The sequence below is a fragment of the Bos javanicus genome, chromosome 1 (assembly GCF_032452875.1).
Source record: "Bos javanicus breed banteng chromosome 1, ARS-OSU_banteng_1.0, whole genome shotgun sequence".
In the NCBI taxonomy this organism is placed as follows: Eukaryota; Metazoa; Chordata; class Mammalia; order Artiodactyla; family Bovidae; genus Bos; species Bos javanicus.
This window is the reverse complement of record NC_083868.1, coordinates 21,424,757-21,445,217: the sequence shown is the minus strand read 5'-3', so window position 1 is coordinate 21,445,217 and position 20,461 is coordinate 21,424,757. Positions and strand designations below refer to the sequence as shown.

Here is a 20,461-nt window from a genome sequence, read left to right as displayed (position 1 = left end):
ATATATAAATATCATTCATGGATATATTTTTATTTTCTGATTTGCCATCAAATAATTTTATAAAATACCATTAGCAATTATTATTAATTATCAACATTATAAAGTGATTATAACCACCTACATAACTATAATTACCTGAATAATATCAGTTTGCCCAAAAAAGTTCATTTGAGTTTTTCTGTGACATTTACTGGAATGAAATTTTTTGGCCAACCCAATAACTTTATTAATAATGATTTATCCAACACATTGCTAAATTGTTTCCATATAATTTTTTCCACATGTTAAATCGTAAGGAAAATTATATGGGAACGATTTTGCAATGGGTTGGAAAACATTAAGTTATTATAAATGCTGATTTAAAATATGTCAGTATTTATATAGAGAAAAAGTCACTTTGGGAAATAGAAGAATATTTCATAATAGTCTCATTTTTTAAATTAATAGACTTTTTCTGAGAGATTCTAATTCTATGACAGAAAAGAATGTTTGTGTCATCACTGAACTCTATTGCTGGAAATAAACTGACAATTTACTTCACAAGGACCTTTGTTAAAAATGAAGGAACTTAGGTGACTGACTCCTTACTTACATGGAGCTATTAACAGGAAATGGAATTTTGAAGGACAGTGCAATGTGAATACACAAAACTCTGAGAGGTTGGCCTTCACAAATAATCAAATTCTGACCATTTGTAGTCACTAAAAGTTGGTTCATATTTAAAGGGTAACTTTTATGATTCTTTCAGGAGCATTTTTAATAAAGGAATTTGGGCCATAATCACCTGAATGAACTTTGTATAGAGTGGGTCCATAGAGCCAGTCTGTAGAGACTGTGTTTAGAGAGGAGTATTTGCTATAAAGTAGAAAGAACACAGAATTTAGAAGTAGAACATTTGGCTTCTAGTTCTGCATTCACTTCCCTTTGTGCAATAGAAGTGATTAAAAAGTGCATGTGTGGGGCTAGGGCTAGGGGTATAGGAAGGGGATATCTTTGTACTTTCTGCTGAATTTTGCTGTGAAACTTGAATTGCTCCAAAAATAAGGTCTATTAAAAAAATAAATCAGTGGTTGCCAAGGGTTAGGGAAGAGGAAGAATGAACAGGCAGAGCACAAAGGATTTTTACCGCAGTGAAACTATTCTGTATGATACTATAATTGTGGATATGTGTCCTTACCTAGTTGTTAAAACCTATAGAAGCTACCACACCAACAGTAAGCCTAAGGTAAACTATGGACTTTGGATGATAATGATGTGTTAATGTAGGTCTATTAGCTGCAAAATGTTCCTTCTAGCGCAGGATTCTGACAGTGGAGAGGCTTGTGTGTATGTGGGGCAGGAGGTATACAGGAAATCTATACCTTTGGCTCAGTTTTACTGTAAGTTCCTCTAAAATTTTTTTTTTTTCAGAAAAAGTAAAAACTCACAAGCTGTGTTATTATTTTAAACTCTAAGGAGGACATGATTAAAAAAAGAGTTTCCATGACATGATATATTTCTATTTCTATTGCAGAGAAAGGATGAGAACTTTTTATGAGTAGAATTTAGATTAAATATGAATGCAAGTGTTTAATTGAACTTTGGCATATACTACCAAAGTATTTTATAGGTTACCCTTTGCAGCATATGCATTTAATTCAGATGCTGAAATTGCTTTGGGAGAAGATTATAGAAGTCAGGTTGAGAAAATAAAATGATAGATGGATCATTTTATGTCCCATCCTACTCTATCACTACATAATCTCTATGGTTATGAGGGTACTCTTTTGTTAAATAAAATTTTACAGTAAAAAATGATTTATTTTAGAGTCCACATATATGCATTAGTATATAATATTTGTTTTTCTCTTTCTGATCTACTTCACATTGTATGATAGACTCTAGGTTCACCCGTGTCTCTACAAATGGCCCAATATTATTTCTTTTTATGTCTGAGTAATATTCTATTGTATATGTATACCACATCTTTTTTATCCATTCCTCTGTTGATGGACATGTCCTGGCTATTTGAACCTATTCGCAGGTCAGGAATAAAGACGCAGATGTAGAGAACTGACATGTAGACATGGGGGCAGGGGATGATTGGGATATTGGGATCGATGTATGTGCACTGCCATAGGTAAAACAGATAACTACTGGGAACTGACTGTATAGCACAGGGAGCTGAGCTCTGTGCTTTGTGGTGGCCTAGATGGGTGGAATGAAAGTGGCTGGTGGGAGGGAGGTCCAGAGGGAGGTGATATATGTATACATATAGCTGATTCACTTCATTGTACAACAGAAACTAACAAAGCATTGTAAAGAAACTATACCCCAATTAAAAAAAAATTATTTTAAAGTTACTGATTATCTACTTACTCCTCCTTTAATGAAATGTTTATTGAATGATGGAATATTCCAGGACTTCCCTGATGCTGAGGCAAAAAGAGATGATACCTCAGTCTTTCCCTTTCATATCTTACTGTGTCAAAAGAGCAAGTCAAGCACACAGTTAAAATACAGTTAAGTATTGTAATATAGAGCAGTACAATAATGAAGATTCTGAAGACAGAGCTGTAAGTCAGACAGTGGTAAGGGGAAAATGCTTCCTTTTTCTGAAGAGCCAGGCATATTTATGACTTTGAACTGATAAATGCATAGACCTCATTTGTGGTAACTGAGCTCATGTGTGTTTCCCTCATTGACGTGCATACTCCTTAAAGAATAAATACCTATTTTTCTTTTTCTGTAAGATCTAGCACAGGTTTGCACAGAGTGGAAATAAACACGAAATAATGATACACATACATAGTTATCCCATTATACCTGAGATATGAAAGATGGCCAATAGCACTTCAGTTTCTTTTCACTTGAGGGGGTGCATAAATTGTAATATGCACAATTTCATGTCTTTGTATGATTTTATTTGTTTTATTTCTAAAAAGAGTAAATCATGAGGAATTTCTTATATTTGCTGGGGATTAACACCTGATTCTTTGGTTGCAATGATAAGGTGAGCCCTCTGCATCCTTGAATTCAGCCAACCAAAAGACTGGAAGTATTTTGGAGGGAAAAGCTCCAGAATGTTCCAAGAAGCAAAATCTGAATTTGCTGAGAGATGGTAACTATTTACATATCATTTACATCACACGAGGTATTATAAGTAATCTAGAGATGATTTACCATATATGGGAGGTTGTGTGTAGGTTAGATGTTGGTATCCACAGGAGTCCTGGAATGACCCCCCCATGAATACTGAGGGATGACTCTCATAACAATGTAGTGAGATTTGTTACTGAATCTCAAATTAGATTGTTTTAAACTTACATAAAATTCAAATTGCATCAGCCTTGACAGAATAATGATGGTATAAAATAGAATATCGGAACTTGCAAGCTGTTCTTTCAACAGATTTGTGAACATTGATGAATGTGGCCTTATCCACTAGAAGGCCCTATACAAATGCATGCACCTGACAAAACTCTGACTGTATGTTTCATTTTCAAAAGTTACCTACAATACTATCTTCTCTAGATAATCGCCCTAGAAGTAAATGTTTCCTTAGGTGAACCACCTCAACTCCCTAATTCTTTTCTTCTTTAATTATTTATATTTATTTTGCTTTTTTGTGTGTGTTTATATGTACCACTTGTAGTTCAGCTGGTAAAGAATCCACCTGCAATGCAGGAGACCCCTGGTTTGATTCCTGGGTCAGAAAGATCCCCTGGAGAAGGGATAGGCTACTCGTTTCAGTATTCTAGTCTGGAGAATTCCCATGGACAGAGGAGCCAGCCGGGTTATAGTCCATAGAGTCTCAGAGTCGGACATGACTGAGCGACTAAGCACAGCACAGCATATACACCACTAGTGTAAAGCACTGCTGCTAAGTCGCTTCAGTCGTGTCCGACTCTGTGCGACCCCATGGACTGCAGCCTACCAGGCTTCTCCGTCCATGGGATTCTCCAGGCAAGAACACTGGAGTGGGTTGCCATTTCCTTCTGCAACTTAGATCATAAATTCTTTGTAAGGCAAAGATTTGTCTCATTCATTTTGTATCTCCTGTAGTGCCCATTTTAGCACATGTTATAGGTCTTCATCAAAGGTATTAAATAAATAAAGAATGAGATACTGGGGGATTTCCTTAGGTAAAATTCCATAGAAGAGAATCCAAGTAAGCCTCTTTCTTGGGGCTCTCCTTCCTGGCTATACCTTGGGCCCAGTTTCAGATTTCACCCAGGCATTTCCCAAGTTTGCAAACCAGAAATTCTTCATATCCCATTCTGGATGGGCCATTCCCCATCCAGGGATTGGCAGGGATTTTTAGCTTTCAAGATTGCCCTGTTTTTTGTGTTTTTTTTTTTTTTTTTTGGCTCAGTGGTAAAGAATCCGCCTGCCAAGCAGGAGATTTGGGTTAGATCTCTGGGTTGGGAAGATCCCCTGAAGAAGGAAATAGCAACCCACTCCAGTATTCTTGCCTGGGAAATCCCATGGATAGAGGAGCCTGGTGCACTACAGTCCATGGGGTCACAAAAGAGGTCTTTTGTTTAACTTGCATTATATTTTATGTTGGGTGATAGTTACTTTACAATACTGTGTTGGTTTCTGCTGTATAACAGTGAATCAACTATAAGTGTACACATATCCCCTTGCTCTTGAGCCTCTCTCGCAGGCCCTCATCCTACTCCTCTAGGTCATCACAGAGCACCAGAGCTGAACTCCCCGTACTGGGCAGCAGCTTCCCACTAGCAGTGATAGTGTGTATATGCAGACAGCCAGGAGGCATCACTAATTATTATTGGGGTAATGGAAATCAGAATTATAATGAGGAGTCAGAATGGCCATCATCATAAAATCTACAAACAATGAATGCTGGTGAGGGCGTGGAAAAAAGCGAACCCTCTTGTACTCTGGGTGGGGATGTAAATTGCCACAGCGCCTAAGGAAAGCAGTATAGAGACTTCTCAAAAACTAAAAATAGAGATGCCCTATGACTTAGCCATCCCACTACTGGGAATATACATGAGAAAACCATAATTCGAAAAGACATACTGTGGTCTTTTTAATTTGATTCTCCCCTCTCAATTTTCAGCCACTTAGAATCCCAAACTTGCTTCTCTGACTTAGGAAGCTGGCAAGTCTGAACCTTTGCTTGAGTGTCAGTACCTTTCTCTCCCCTCCCTCTGTGTGGTCTGGTGCATGTTCTCATCCCAAAGCATTGGAGACAAGGATTTCAGCTGGTGTGCTTCCTTTCTTTGTCCAGAGAATCAAATGCCCTCCAGGTTCTTCCTGCTTTTGCTCACTCTCCAGGGTTTCCTCAGAGCTACTTTTCATGTTTCTTTAGCATTTTGAATAGTTACGGTTTCAGTATAAATGACTCCATCATTCTCATAGAATAAATTTAATTTTGAAGGTTCATATTGTGCTACATTCTTGAAAAGGAAATCTGAAACAAAGAGAGTAAAATAGCTTCAACTCCCTGAGAGTGGCTTTATTATTTGGGGAGATATAGAATTAACCCATGAGAAACAGTCTGCTCTTTCTGAGGGGAATTTAATTTTATTGTAGAATGGTACATAAATTGAAATTTAATTATTTATTTGATCAGCTTTATTAACATATGTAAAATATAATTGAATATTTTATTAGAGATAAGAAAGAAGCACTAAAGCTAATAAGCATTTATTGAACACATCCTTGGTCCTTAAAAATATCACATTCCAGTTCTTAGAGAGAAAGCAGAAATGTTCCTAATCTTTCCAGGTTCTCTTCATTATTCAGTTAAAAAAATTTAACTCGATTTTGGGAAGATGGAGGCAGTGGCGAAAACATCAGTTCTTCCTGAAACTTTCCACAAATAAGAGAAAGAAAGCCAGCTGGAAATAGTGGCAATCTGAAAACATCAGGCAAAACTGGGGGGGTCCTCAGGATCAAATTTAATGGTTAGTGCATGGGGACCCATGTAAAATCTGGACCCTAAAGATTCTTGAGACTGAAAACTAGAAGCTCTCTTTCAGGTCAAAGTCTTGCTTGAACCAGGAGAAAATTCTGGGAATAGAATTGTCACTGTACGGGACAATGACAAGTTCAAAGAAAAATGTTGACCTGGGACTCGGGATGGCAGTGTTTTATTTAAAGGGTCAGAGAGTGAATCTGCCAGCTTTATTGTGGGGTAACTGCATCTCTGTGCATCATCTTCCTTTATTCCTTCCTTCCTTTCCTTTTTCTTTTCAATGTTTTAGAAACATGAAGACAGTCTTAGCTTGAAGGCAGTACAAAAATAGGCCAGAGATCCATGTCTGCTCCATAGGCAGTGGTTTGTCTCTCTTCTGCATGAAAATGACAAAGGGAAGGACTCTATTATTTCAGTCACTTTGAGAAAACAACAAAAGAGGGCGCTCTAGAGCCATGAAGTAGAGAAAGATAGCAGGGTTCATTCTTTCTTTCAAATAAGACCAGAACCCTCATTTTACATAAACTTGAGCAATAGAAAAAGGACAGCTGAATCTTGTACCAATTTCATACAGGTAAAGAGAAAGTAAAGAGCACCAGAATGGCCCTACAGATTAGAAAATTCTCAAGAGATGTGCTCTCAAAGATATGAAAATTGTAATATAGCATTTCAAGACAAAATACATTATAATAGGGAATATGGATAAGCAACATAAACTAGAATGATGAAAATGAAGGTATATACTACGCTGAAGAAAACTGATAGCAAAATGTTTTTTGAATACATATATAAACTGTTGAATGCTGACTTCAAGTTTAATGATGTAGGCATAAGAATCCCTTATGTCTCAGGAGGTGGGGGCAGGGGGGTGGTTCTCTGCTTTTGTGAAGGATGTAATTGAATCCTGCATTATTTCTCTGTTCTTTCTCACTTGGACTATCTCCTTAACTTCTTTGAAGTCATCCAATGATTAGAGCTCCTGTGGTAGCTCGGATGGTAATGAATCTGCCTGCAGTGCAGGAGACCTGGGTTCAATCCCTGGGTTGGGCAGATCCCCTGGAGAAGGGCATGGCAACCCACTCCAGTATTCTTCCCTGGAGAATCTCATGGAGAGAGGAGTCTGGTGGGCTACAGTCCACAGGGTTGTAAAGAGTTGGACAGGTCTGACAATTGACACTCTTTCTCCACAATGACTGGGCTGTGTATTAAAATGGTAGGAATTTATTTTGTGAGGAATTTTATTGACTAGATCATGCTAATAGAAATAATGTTTATAATTTCAGAAGTTATAATAAATAAGCCAATTATATGGATATTGTTATCTCATTGCTGTTTTGAGCAAATCTCAAGGGTGATTAAATCTACTGAAATTTGTCAAATTTATCATTTCTGTGAAAGATGACCTTTTCTAAACTACCTCCTGCACTTAATCCATTATACGAATGAATGCCATTCTGGGAGGAGAGGATTTCCATTTTTCTAATATTACCCTTCTTGCAATCAATGCTATTCTCAAGAGGATTTTTGTTTCGTGGACTCGATGTTCTTTGTAAATTCTCAACATGACCTAATATAAAAATCAATGCATCTTTAGGTAAGTTCATTTCTATTATTAGATCTCACTGTAGCTTCACGCTAACGTGTTTCGAAATATAAGCAGCACCCTACCACAGGGCATGGCTTTTTCCTGGTAATGCACTAAATTTCATTATGGTAAAAACCATTATAGCAACAATAAAATCCACCACAGGTTTAAAGAAAAAGTCTCTCAGCTCCAGCTGATTGCCAATACTATTTGTGCTTTAATGGTCTCATTATAATAGCGGTCTTAATTAAGTTAAAACGTGCCTTTTATCCAGGTTATATCTCTCTTTGTGATCTCCCTCCATAATAACGAATGCAGATTTTCTGGCTCAGCAAGGACTACAGGAAGTGCTTTCTCTGAAGAGGGGTAAACAGCTACTCTGGAAGCCTACAGCAAAAGAGGAAAGCGAAACAGGGCACACAGCATTGCTTACAGGATAAATCTGCAGGAGTAATTTATTTCATGGAATAAAGAGAGAATGATTAATTCTGTATTTTGCATATTCATGAAGTAAACCTACCCAAATGAAAGTAAAGGTGCCAAAGGAAGTCCAAGGGCATCTGAGATCTGTTTTATTTCAGTCCGATTCTAATGGAGGAGGTAGTTAATTATCCTGTAACTTGGTTTTTCTAGCCATAATAATTAGAACATTCCAGCACAAGGAAAGAATTCAGACACTTTGAAGTGGTTGTAGAAGGCTTTGCCCTGAACTATAATTTTTCTAGAATCTAGAGTACACAGAACACTTCAGTGATTATATATATTTTTATTGATCTTACTCTCCCATCAGAGCACAACTCTTCATAACTCTCACATGTATTTGAAGCTGAGTAGCTTTCTATTGATCACTCCCTCTTTTCATTATCCAGTAAAAAAAATCTCACTTTCATGGTCTAGACTTCTTAATGATGTACTTGATTGAAATACTCATCTTATGCTTTTCAAGTTTAGCATAGCAAGAAGAGAGATACCTTTGAAACAAAACTATTATTATACATATTCAAGAGAGGTGTGACTCAGCAAGTTTGCAGAAATTCTTTGGGGCTGATCATAATGCCAGTCAAGTGCTCTCACAGCAAATTAGGAAGTGTTGTAGAGGCATTTATGGGACACAATGGAATAAAGAAATCTTTAAAGCTTTATGGTATAATTTCAATACTTAGTCTGAATAGTTTCAGAAAATTAGACATGCACAAAATAACTATAAAGAATGGTCTTAAAAGATGAGTAATTCTTTCTTGGATTGTCCACCAATTTGGACAATAAGAGCTCTTGTGTTCTTTGATTAATACTAAAGATCAGCCCTGGATTTCACTCACTCGATGGACGTGAGTCTGAGTGAACTCCGGGAGTTGGTGATGGACAGGGAGGCCTGGCAAGCTGCGATTCATGGGGTCACAAAGAGTCGGACACAACTGAGTGACTGAACCGAACTGAACTGAACTAGTTTTAGGCCACTGTTGAAAATGTATTTTTTTCCTGTCCTGAAAACTTTGTAACATCAATTTGAATCTTAAAAGCATCCATAAACAAAATGTACCTTACATTTCCATTATTGGATGCAATGAACAGCTTTTTAACATTTCATATTCTGTTGTTTAAGGCAAAGCATTGTGAAAATAATTACCCTAATGTTAATTACTCATGGGAGATGTGGTGCAGTTTTCTATACTCCAACATGGCTGTTTAAAACAAAGAGGAAAATTTCTATGGCTGTCACAGGTGGAACATGAGGCTCCTTAATGAGGAATGAGAGTGAAAGTGGAGAGAAGTGCTTTCAATGATTCTTTCTCTGAGGAAGAGTGGAGATTTCAGTGATTTTCAATTTTGGTATTCTTCAGCTTTGCATCAGAATGGTTAGCAAATTTTCCCATATGGTACAACTTGTCTTGATTCTCACAAACAAATAAATGAGCAATAGCAAAGATTATTGAAATCTATTACAAATATACAGAGCATGAAAACTTGAGGACAACAGTCCCTTCAATGAGAGAGCTAGATGCTGCAAGAACTCCAGAAGCTATTTGAGAGGACATTTTATTAAGGAGAAAGAAGACAGGAGTAAGTTTCAAGAGTCCAGTGATTTTAATCCTAATTTGTCAGTTACCAATGATATAACTTTGGGAAAATCCTCAACATTTTCAGGTTTCTAGGTGGTACAGTGGTAAAGAATCTGCCTGCCACTGCAGAAGGTGCAAGACACAGATTCGATCCCTGGGTTGAGAACATTCCCTGGAGTAGGAAATGGCAACCCACTCCAGTATGCTTGCCTGGGAAATCCCATGCACAGAGAAGCCTGGATGGCTGCAGTCCACAGGGTTGCAGAGTCAGACATGAGTGAGCACACACACACACATTACACAAACGGTCAAACAAGGGGATTTATTTCTTGGTCAACTTACCATTACAACATTAAGTGGTTTTTATTCCTTATATTTTTAGGAGATTTATATATTTTAGTTTATAAGAAAAGATTACATTTCATTTTATGCAGTTCACCTAAGGAAATTGATAAAGAGATGAAGACTCAGTCTAAAATAATATCTAGAGAGTCACGCCACTTCCCTCCATGTCTTTTCTGGATTCTTTATAGATGTATTTAAGAGATTAAGGGGAGAAGACCAAGAAGAAAAGCAGACTTGCTCAGATATACATCTTTCAGTGTTGAAGAATTATTTAACATTTTGAAGACATTTTCCACCAGGATTCTTGACTTTCAGTGTCGAAGAATTATTTAACATTTTGAAGACATTTTCCACCAGGATTCTTGACTTTTTTTTCTAGAAAATGAATGACTTTTATTCTAATCCATGTTCTTTGTTCAATTCCTGGACAGAACTCTTAGCTCTTCCATAACAGGCTTTTCTAATTCTGTTTTGTAATTGCAGTAAGGCATCTCGGAGGATTTATCTGTACTGATGCACGCCAGCAGTATGTGGCCTTTTCTTGAACCCATCAGAATTGTGACTTTTCTTTGAACTCTTGGCTGCTTGGTGCTACTGACCTTGTTGCTCGTTTATAACTTGGGTGCCATTTATCACTGCCAGACTTACAGATATTGTGGTGGAAAGAGACTGAACACAATCATTCATGCCGTTGCCTCTTTCTCGTGGTGCCTTCCAGCTTCCTTCCTTCCAGGATAACTGATAGGGAGAGATTAGTGACAAAGCTGTAATTCTGCTGAGGGGTTGTGATGTAACTGTATCATAAAACCATGAAGTGAGACTCAAGAGGCTTGAGATCACCAATGCAGAGATTAAGTTACAGCAGCTGCAGTCAATCTCTGTCAATATGTGTTTCGTGATGGTTTGTAATCTGCCTGTAAAATATTAGCTACCTGTAGAAAATACCTTTTTTTCCCCCTAGTATTGACTTTATTACATAGCTTCTGCAATTTCAGAGCTTAAAAGGAGTATTGATTTTTATTTTTACAAATACATACAGACATTTTACAGGCCATTAAGAAAACTTACTCGTTGATTTGGTGATGTGTGTTCTTTTTTTAAATTGTGGTATAATTGACGTAACATTGTATTAGTTTTAGGTATAAGATGTGTTGATTGGATATTTGTAGGAATACATGTTTTAATGCTGAAACTTTTTGTAGGTTTCTCATACAACACTTGAAACAGTTAGATTTTAAGATTTGAAATTGTACTTTTTATACATGTGTGAAATTTTAAAAGATAATATATTGAGGCTGAAATTCGCCCAACAAATGGAACCATTTTGAAGTAAAATCCAATGGCATTTATTACATTCACAGTTCTCTGCAACCACTACCTCTCTCTAGTTCAAAACACTTCCATCCCCCAAGGTAAAACTCCAATGTATCCAGCAGCTTTGCCCAGCTCTCCCTAGCCCTATGTATAAACATTTTTAAGTAAAAATGAATGAATTGGCTTGCTATTTTATTTACTTAACATTCAGAAGGAATGTAAGCCATTATTTAATCCATTTCATTTCAGTTGACTTGTGCCTTGAGCAGCACTTTTGTAAGTTATTTTGGGGATGGATTTTGTCCAGGTGACACAAGTCTATGTGATATTAACAGATATTTATTCAGGATGCCAAAGGAACTGGTTAAGCTAGTATACATAGATTTCCTTCCTGCAGGATATTTTAGAAGTCTTTTAGATATTAATATTAATAAGGGGATATTATAAATTCCCTATTATAATATATTCTCTTTGGTCTACAGCCATAGCATATAGCATTGAGGAAGGCACGGCACCCACTCTAGTATTCTTGCCTGGAGAAGCCCATGGACAGAGGAGCCTAGAGGGCTACAGTCCAGGCAGTTGCAAAGAGTCGGACACGACTGAAGCAACGAAGAACACATAGCATACACAGCGCTACCTGAGCCATGTGCCTCATTTTTCCTGGAGCTTCCTGAGTCTACTGTTGAGACTCACTCTTTGTCAATTATTTGTGATGTTGTTGGAATACACTAAAGGAATTAGTAATTTTACTAAAGGAATTTTTAAAAAATGAATCAGATTTTTAAAGCTTATACTAATATCATCTTTTAGTTAGACAGAACAAAGAGTGGAGATCTAGGATTTCTGGAATTTCTTCTAGTAAAGAAAAGCATTTAAGATTTTAAAAGCATTTTTATATATTATTTGTATTTATATCAATAACCCTGAAGCCTGGTTCAGTTCAGTTGCTCAGTCATGTCCGACTTCTTGTGACCCCATGAATCACAACACGCTAGGCCACCCTGTCCATCACCAACTCCCGGAGTTCACTCAAACTCATGTCCATCGAGTCCGTGATGCCATCCAGCCATCTCATCCTCTGTCATCCCTGTCTCCTCCTGCCCCCAATCCCTCCCAGCATCAGAGTCGTTTCCAATGAGTCAACTCTTTGCATGAGGTAGCCAAAGTATTGGAGTTTCAGCTTTAGCATCAGTCCTTCCAAAGAAGTCCCAGGGCTGATCTCCTTCAGAATGGACTGGTTGGATCTCCTTGCAGTCCAAGGGACTCTCAAGAGTCTTCTCCAACACCACAGGTCAAAAGCATCAATTCTTTGGCGCTCAGCTTTCTTCACAGTCCAACTCTCACATCCACACATGACCACAGGAAAAACCATAGCCTTGACTAGACGGACCTTTGTTGGCAAAGTAATCTCTCTGCTTTTGAATATGCTGTCTAGGTTGGTCATAACTTTCCTTCCAAGGAGTAAGCGTCTTTTAATTTCATGGCTGCAGTCACCATCTGCAATGATTTTGGAGCCCCTCAAAATAAAGTTTGACACTTTCCACTGTGCCTAGTTATTATTGCCCTAATTTTATAGATAGATAAACTGATGTGTATGGTAAAATTATTTAACTTCAGTCACATCAAAATATCTTCCTCTGGGGCTAAATGATTTACCCAGTATATCATAATTATAAATGGCAGAGTAAGGATTTGAATTCAAAAGTTTGGCTTCCAAATCCTGCAATCTTTTGTACTCTGCTACATTGCTATGTAAGCATGAGTTTGAGACTCTGGTTTCAGGGCCTTGGTTTTCATATTTATGAAAATAAAGAAACTGATGATCTCTAAGGTCAGTTCTGGCTTTAAAATTTTGTTGCTTAAATCCTAGGAAACAGAATTTGCCTAGGATTCTGTTGCCTAGGATTTCCTAGTCGGTCTAAAGGGTTTAGTGAAAAGAGAAATTTTATATCCCTACATCAGGAATCCCAAGATCTCATTACAAATGTTAAAAAACACTCCCAAATAAATGAAAAATTATGACAGCTGACCTTTATACAAACCTCTCAGAACTCAGAATGAGTTATGGAATCAACAGAAAACTCTGCTTTTATAAATAAAGTTAAGATCAATGTATCAAATATATGACTTGCCTTTAATACTAGGGTGTCAGACTGAGCTTGCAAAGAGGGTATGTCTGTGTTTGCCTTCCCCTGGCCATCCTTGTTCATCAAATAAAGGAGTCAGTTCTGGAGCTAAAGCGGTCTGTATCCAGGTAGGAAAAGAGAGAATGTCGAATTAGATTCACCACCTTTAAATCAGCTCATTTATTATTTTATTAGAGGGAAAGTTTTGAGTAAATAGATGTGATCAATCCTCAAATGACCAAATGGAATTTTGCTCCCACCTGTAAATTATTTTTTGTCTGTTTACAAAGACCAGTGTTTCTCTCACTTTTTCTACATATGTGTATCTCAGAAAAAATTCTCAATTTTCCTTTCCTTCTAATTCTAATATACTTTCTTTAAGTCACAGTATCATATACATTTATAATTTATGAAGATTTCATAAGTTTATTTCCTATGGGTTGTATTATTTACTGTGATGATACTACACAGTACTTTTTGTTTGCTTTGTAAAATTTAAAGTAAATATACTGAATATGTTTCTCAAACCATGTGTCTTCCTTTCCCTTTCTTTGATAGTCTGGTATCTTCCCTTAACCTTGTTCTATATTGCAAATCATCTCTTTCCAGGATAGAAAGTCAATTTCTGTTCTCATTCCATTTTCATAATAAAGATTCCTCTGCATTTTTTTGATGAGAAACTAAAAACAGAGTCTGCATAGAGGAGAGGTATTTGGTTAATCAGGTTGTTATAGGCTAAGTAGATCACCATAGGAATGGGAAAGTATTAGTCCCTCAGTCATATCTGACTCTTTGAGACCCCATGGGCTGTAGTCCTCCAGGAACCTCTGTCCATGGAATTCTCCAGGCAAGAATACTGGAGTGGGTAGCCATTTCCTTCTCCAGGGGATCTTGCTGACCCAGAGAGCGAACCTAGGTTTCCCACACTGCGGGCAGATTCTTTAACATCTGAGCCACCAGGGAAGCCCATAGGAATGGGAGGAAGTGGTCAAAAGATTTAATTCTTTTGACATTTACACCTACTACGAAACTGCAACAGGTAAATAAATTTTGTAAAGGCCAAAAGCCCACATGTTTAACTTCTATAATTATTGAGAGAATTATTTTTGGGAAAGATAACTTTTCCCCCAATCCTCTCTTAATCTTTTGGTACTTGGTCATGTTTTTGTGTGGAAGTCTTTTCTTCAATTATTTCTGTGTGTATAAGTAAAAGCAGTCCTCAAAAAAAAAAAAAAAAACTTTCATGAACTTCATGGAATTCCACATCTTCTGCAAAATTTGTAATTTCACTTAGGCTATCAATTTCCACTGTCAGATTTCCATGACTCCTGACAACTGACACACTGTTTCCATTAAACAGTCGATATTATGGGCAGAAATGAAAGTTAGCATCAGATAAGAAGGAAAGTTTTGATTAGAGTCTAATTTTTAAGCTATAACGGTATGATATATTTATTTATGGTTTGTGACATTATGAAAGTGGTGGGTCAGAAAAGAAACATACAGCTCTCACAGACACCTTTCGATCACAGATCCTTCTAAAAAATAACTTTTGTTTAGGTAAAATAGTTTATTCTTTATATGTGGAGAATTGCTTCTCTTCTTAAATATCTTACCACCATCCAGATTAAGCATTCAATTCCATTCATTAGACATCTAAATTTTATCCCCATCCATCCCCAAAGATAGAGGCATCAGAAATGAGTATATAGTTGTAGTCACAAATAACTGGCTCTTGAATATATCCCAGGGTTCACAGCTTACTCATCATATAATATGTTAAACACTTCATATAAGTAGGCCTAGACATTGACCTTCATGTCTAAGGACAGGCAGAACTACAGCTTAGTAGCACCCTGAGTTCTATGAAGTTCCCTTAGAAACTTGTCACTGGTTCTGACACAGGGAATGGATCTATGCAAGGACCCATAAAATCAGAATGATTTATTCAAAGCAAACTCTAGGATATTACCCCTCTGGTCCTTTCTGTGTAGTGAAGGCATATAATAATCCACCCTTTCTTTTCACTAGAGGGTGTTCATGAAAATTGTCATGACTTGTTTCATTGTCAAAAAAGATTGATTTTTCTCATAGGAACAATTGTAATGGTGTCACAGGTGTCATATTTCTCATCAAGGACCCAACATAAAACTAATCAGAGCAAAACAGCAAAATGCATAGCAACTATAAAAATCTGGCATAATGCAAACTAGTGAAATCTTGCTTGAAATCAAATAATAGGGGAAAATATACTGAACATATTAGTTGTATAAAAAAGGTATCATTATAGATTTGACAAAAGTGATATAACTAGTTGTGATAAACATTCTCTAAGTGACTTTTATTTCCTTTCTTAGAAATTAGGAAGTATTCTTTGATATAATTTTTTTCAGTTGACTTTAAAAGCTGTCCAGGGAAATTTGAATCAATGCCTTATTTTCCTTTCCTTACTTGTCTTCTGTAGCAAACAGATGTGTTTTGCAAAATTAATCTACAGTTCTTTTATTTTGCCAAGCCAGCATATCATTAAATATTGAGTGAGACTTCCAAGGGTATGAAAACTGATTAAGTGTAGTGGTGAAATTTACCAAAAGCAGTTAGTTGATGGACAGTGAGCACCTCGTATAAGAATATTAAGGGAAAGTTCTTTGAAGCAAATTTTTGTGTTTCTTAGTGTCAGCTTTCTTTACACATGTTCAGGTTACCAGAGCCTTCTCTGGAGATGAGGTGGTCTAAGGAGGCTCCAGGATACTGCTTCCCAGTAGACCTTGGCATTTCCTCCCCACCCACCGCCCCCACCATTCACAACTCTCCTTGCAGTTGAGCACTTTGGTATTAGTTCACTATTTACTCCCCTCATCTTGGGATGGACTTCAGAGTGTTCTCTGGCTGAGCCTCATGAGCCAGAGGCATTCTGATGATCTCTTCTGACCCTTCACTGCCATTCTTCATCTAAAGCATAAGTGTACTCCTCGCCCAACCCAAGGACCTGTTTTACTCAGCTGAACTTACTCATTTTAAAGAAAGAAATGGTACACAGGAAATGAAGTGGGGAGTGGGAGTTCGCTTCAGAGATTGTTTCACATGTTACACCACTAAAATGTGGGAAGAATCAAGTGTGAAGTGAGAAGTCTGGTGTGAAGGCTGGAACAATAGACTAGAATTCAGAAAAGGTGTGCCACTGAGGGTCCCGCCACTGCTTTGCTGTGTATCTTTGGTAAAAACGTTTAATCTCACTGTGTTCCTTTTTTGTTATCTGTAAAGTGGACCAACTTAACATTCATGGATATAAGTTTATGGTTGGGGTATGTCTTTGTTTCCTTACAACACCATATTTTAACTGGCAAACGACAAATGTACAGACTAAATAAGCATAAATATTAATTGAGATATTATCTTCTTAGCTACCATATATAATTCTTCATCTAATTTGATAGTGGAAGTTGCTCAGTTGTGTCTGACTCTTTGTGACCCCATGGACTGTAGCTCACTAAGCAAGAATACTGGAGTGAGTTGCTATTTCCTTCTGCAGGGGATTTTCTCAACCCAGGGACTGAACCGTCTGAGCCATAAATATTAATTGAGATATTCTCTTAGCTACCTTGTAAAAGTGAAAGTTAGTTGCTCAGTTATGTCCAACTCTTAGTGAGCCCATGTACTATAGCCCACAAGGCTCCTCTGTCCATGGGATTCTCCAGGCAAGAATACTGGAGTGGGTTGCTATTTCCTTCTCCAGGGGATCTTCCCCACCCAGGGATCTAACCCGGGTCTCCTGTATTGCAGGAAGATTCTTTACTGTCTGAACCACAAAGGAAGCTAGCTATCATACAGAATTCTTCATCTAATTTCAATCAGTTGTATTAGATTCTCCAGGGAAACAGAACCAATAGGATATGTATATATCTATATCATATATTTATATATATGAAGATATATATTATATGAAAGGGGTCCATATATATATATATATATATATATATATATATATACACACACACACATATCTGAAATCTTAATATATCTTCCCTGATGGCTCAGTGGTAAAGAATCTGCCTGCAGTGCCATAGACACAGGAGTCGTGAGTTCGACCCCTGGGCCAGGAAGATGCACTGGAAGAGGAAATGGCAACCCACTGCAGTATTCTTGTTTGGACAATTCCATAGATAGAGGAAGCTGATGGGCTTTAATTCATAGGATTGCAAAAGGTTGGCCACAACTGAGCACACACATAGCACACATATGTAAATACATGGAGATATATATTATATGAAAGTGGTCCATGAGTGATGATGGAGGCTGGGAAGTCCCAAGGTCTACAGTCTGAAGGCTGGAGACCCAGGAGAGCCTCTGGTATAGTAGGAGTCCAAATCTGAAGGTCTGAGAACTAGGGGAACTCATAGATAGGCTCAAGACCAAGAAGAGACAGTGTTTCAGTCTGAATCTGAAGGCAGAAAAAGACCAATATTCCATCTCAAGCCATCAAGCAGAGGAGTTTCCAATTACTCATAGGAGAGTCAGCCTTTTCATTCTATCCAGGGTTCTTCAATCCATTGGATGAGGCCCAGTCACAGTGGGAAAGTAATCTTCTTTACTCAGTCTACTGGTTCAAATGTTAATATCATCCAAACCACCCTCACAGACACATCTAATAATGTTTGACTAAATATCTGGACATCTTATAGCCCAGTCAAGTTGACACATAAAATTAACCATGACATTAGTGAAAAAGGAAACCATGTATGTGGTATGCATTTGTCTTTAATCTTTGGGATTATCTATTTGATATTTATTTTTCTTAAAGGCTTTAAAGATGTTTGAGAAACTTAGAACATCAGGTCAGGTCACCCTGAACGCTCACCTGACTCCAGAGTATTTGACTTTAATAAGACCCCTTATGTAGAGAGGATGACAGCTCCTTTTCTTGATCTTTCTCACAAAGAGTAGTGACTGGAGGCTCTGTAGTATAATTTCCTTTTGATAAAGATCTTTCATCTAATGTCATTTAAGCTTCCCTCAAACTCCTGATTGTAATCTTTACCATCTTTCAGGTTGGTGAAACCCACTGAGTGAAAGTGTACATTCATTTTCCAAAAATGCCTCCAAGTTTCAAGAATGTGTTCCATTATTTAGTACATCCACAACTTGAAGACAAGCATTTCTTTCGTGATTTACTATGTTTCAAATATATCCTTCTCCTGGTCTTTGAGCTTCCCCAGTGGTTCAGCAGTAAAGAATTTGCCTGCCATGCAGGAGACATGGGTTTGATCCCTGGACTGGGTAGATCCCCTGAAGGAGGGCATGGCACTCCATTTTACCTTTCCAAACCCAAAATCTCAAGCTGTCTTTATTCTATTTTCACCTGGAAATTTATATGCCACATGGCTTATTTTAATTGCCCTTGAGTTACAAAATCCATAATTACTACTGTACATGAGTAGGTGGAAATTGGACAATGAGAATGATGGATAGCTAACTGGAAGAAAATGATAGTGATTTCAGGGTCAGAATCTTGGGTTTCTGGGGCTTTGAACTTTTGCACAGTTTCCTCCCCAAAGTCTTCCCTTCCTTGTGAAAGCTGACTTATTTTGCAAAAGTCAGCTCTAATATTCACATACATCTGATGACTTCCCTAAACTTACCAGACCCAGTTAGTTTTCCTTTCCATGTTTCCATAACACAAATATACTGTGGAGCTAAACATAATTTAGCTGCAAGTAGTTATGATTTGAGTCTTGTTCCACTCATCGCAGTCACTAGACCATTTTTGGGATAAGACTAAGGAGAAGCCATGTTAGCTGCAATAAATACTTTTTGGAAGGTTTTTGATACAGCAAGTGAGAAATCATAGACTCCTTTATTTTAAATTGGAGAAAATTTACATAAAATCATTAAAATATACAAACAAAAGAAAAAAATGGTGAGAAAGAAAATTAATTAAAATTACTCTGATAATGAGAAGGAAATTTTAACAAAATATGTTCAAATCATACCTAAACTATTTCCATGTTAATAAAGAGAGAGATGTTTTTCTGAGACAAGGAACTGAATAGTTATAAATTGTTAGAAAATCAAATTAGTGAATAAGTAAGTCATATGAACCCAGTGGAAAATGACTTAAATTTTTGTTGTTTGGACAAGATTATTGACTTTGATAAAGATAACATGAAACTCCTAATGACATCAAAGTAATGAAGATGTCTGTGATAAACTGGTTAATAAGTGTTGTTAACTCAGTATGTGAGACAGTCAGTGTGCTGGAATATTTGAAGTGCCAATAATCTTATTTATGTGAAAGAAACTTAATAAAAGTTTTCTCAAACTGGATGACAATTTTAAACACTTTTATAACATTACCAATAACAAGTTGTGAAGGTAAAAGCTTTCTAAAATATCAATACTAAAATAATTTTATTAAATTGTATCAGAGAAAAGACAGAATTTGACAATCAAATTTGTGAAAATTGTAGTATTTTCAGCTTTTTAAATTTTGTAATTTTATGTGACTTATTTTCTCATTTTAAATATTCACATTCATGCCTAATTTCACATTTGTAATTTTATATTCTTTTCCACAAAGAAGTTCCCTCAAGAATTGATGCAGCCACCATGAAAGGTCCTCAAAAACTAGAGTTGCCGTAAGATCCAGCAATCCCATTCCTGGGCATATTTCCACATAAAACTTTAATTTGAAAAGATACAAGTACCCCTATGTTCATAGCAGCACTACTTACAATAACCAACATGCAAACAATGTAAAATGTCCTTTGACAGGTGAATGGATAAAAAAATGTGAGTAGTATGGAATACTGTGTGTGGATGTGAGAGTTGGACTATAAAGAAAGCTGAGCACCGAAGAATTGATGCTTTTGAACTGTGGTGTTGGAGAAGACTCTTGAGAAGACTCCTTGGACTGCAAGGAGATCCAACCAGTCCATCCTAAACGAAATCAGTCCTGAATATTCATTGGAAGGATTGATGCTGAAGCTAAAGCTCCAATACTTTGGCCACCTGATGCGAAGAACTGACTCATTTGAAAAGACCCTGATACTGGGAAAGATTGATGGCAGGAGGAGAAGGGGATGACAGAGGATGAGATGGT

The 20,461-nt window shown here is 37.0% G+C and overlaps 1 long non-coding RNA gene across 1 annotated transcript in view; it reads right to left on the bottom strand.

The window, feature by feature from the left end:
• Nucleotides 1-13,372: 13,372 nt before the first annotated feature.
• LOC133253835 (uncharacterized) overlaps nt 13,373-20,461 on the bottom strand; it is an 89,856-nt gene continuing 82,767 nt past the window's right edge. Inside the window, exon 3 of the long non-coding RNA XR_009738477.1 lies at nt 13,373-13,480. This is a non-coding gene — a long non-coding RNA (uncharacterized LOC133253835). The remainder of the gene's footprint in view (nt 13,481-20,461) is intronic.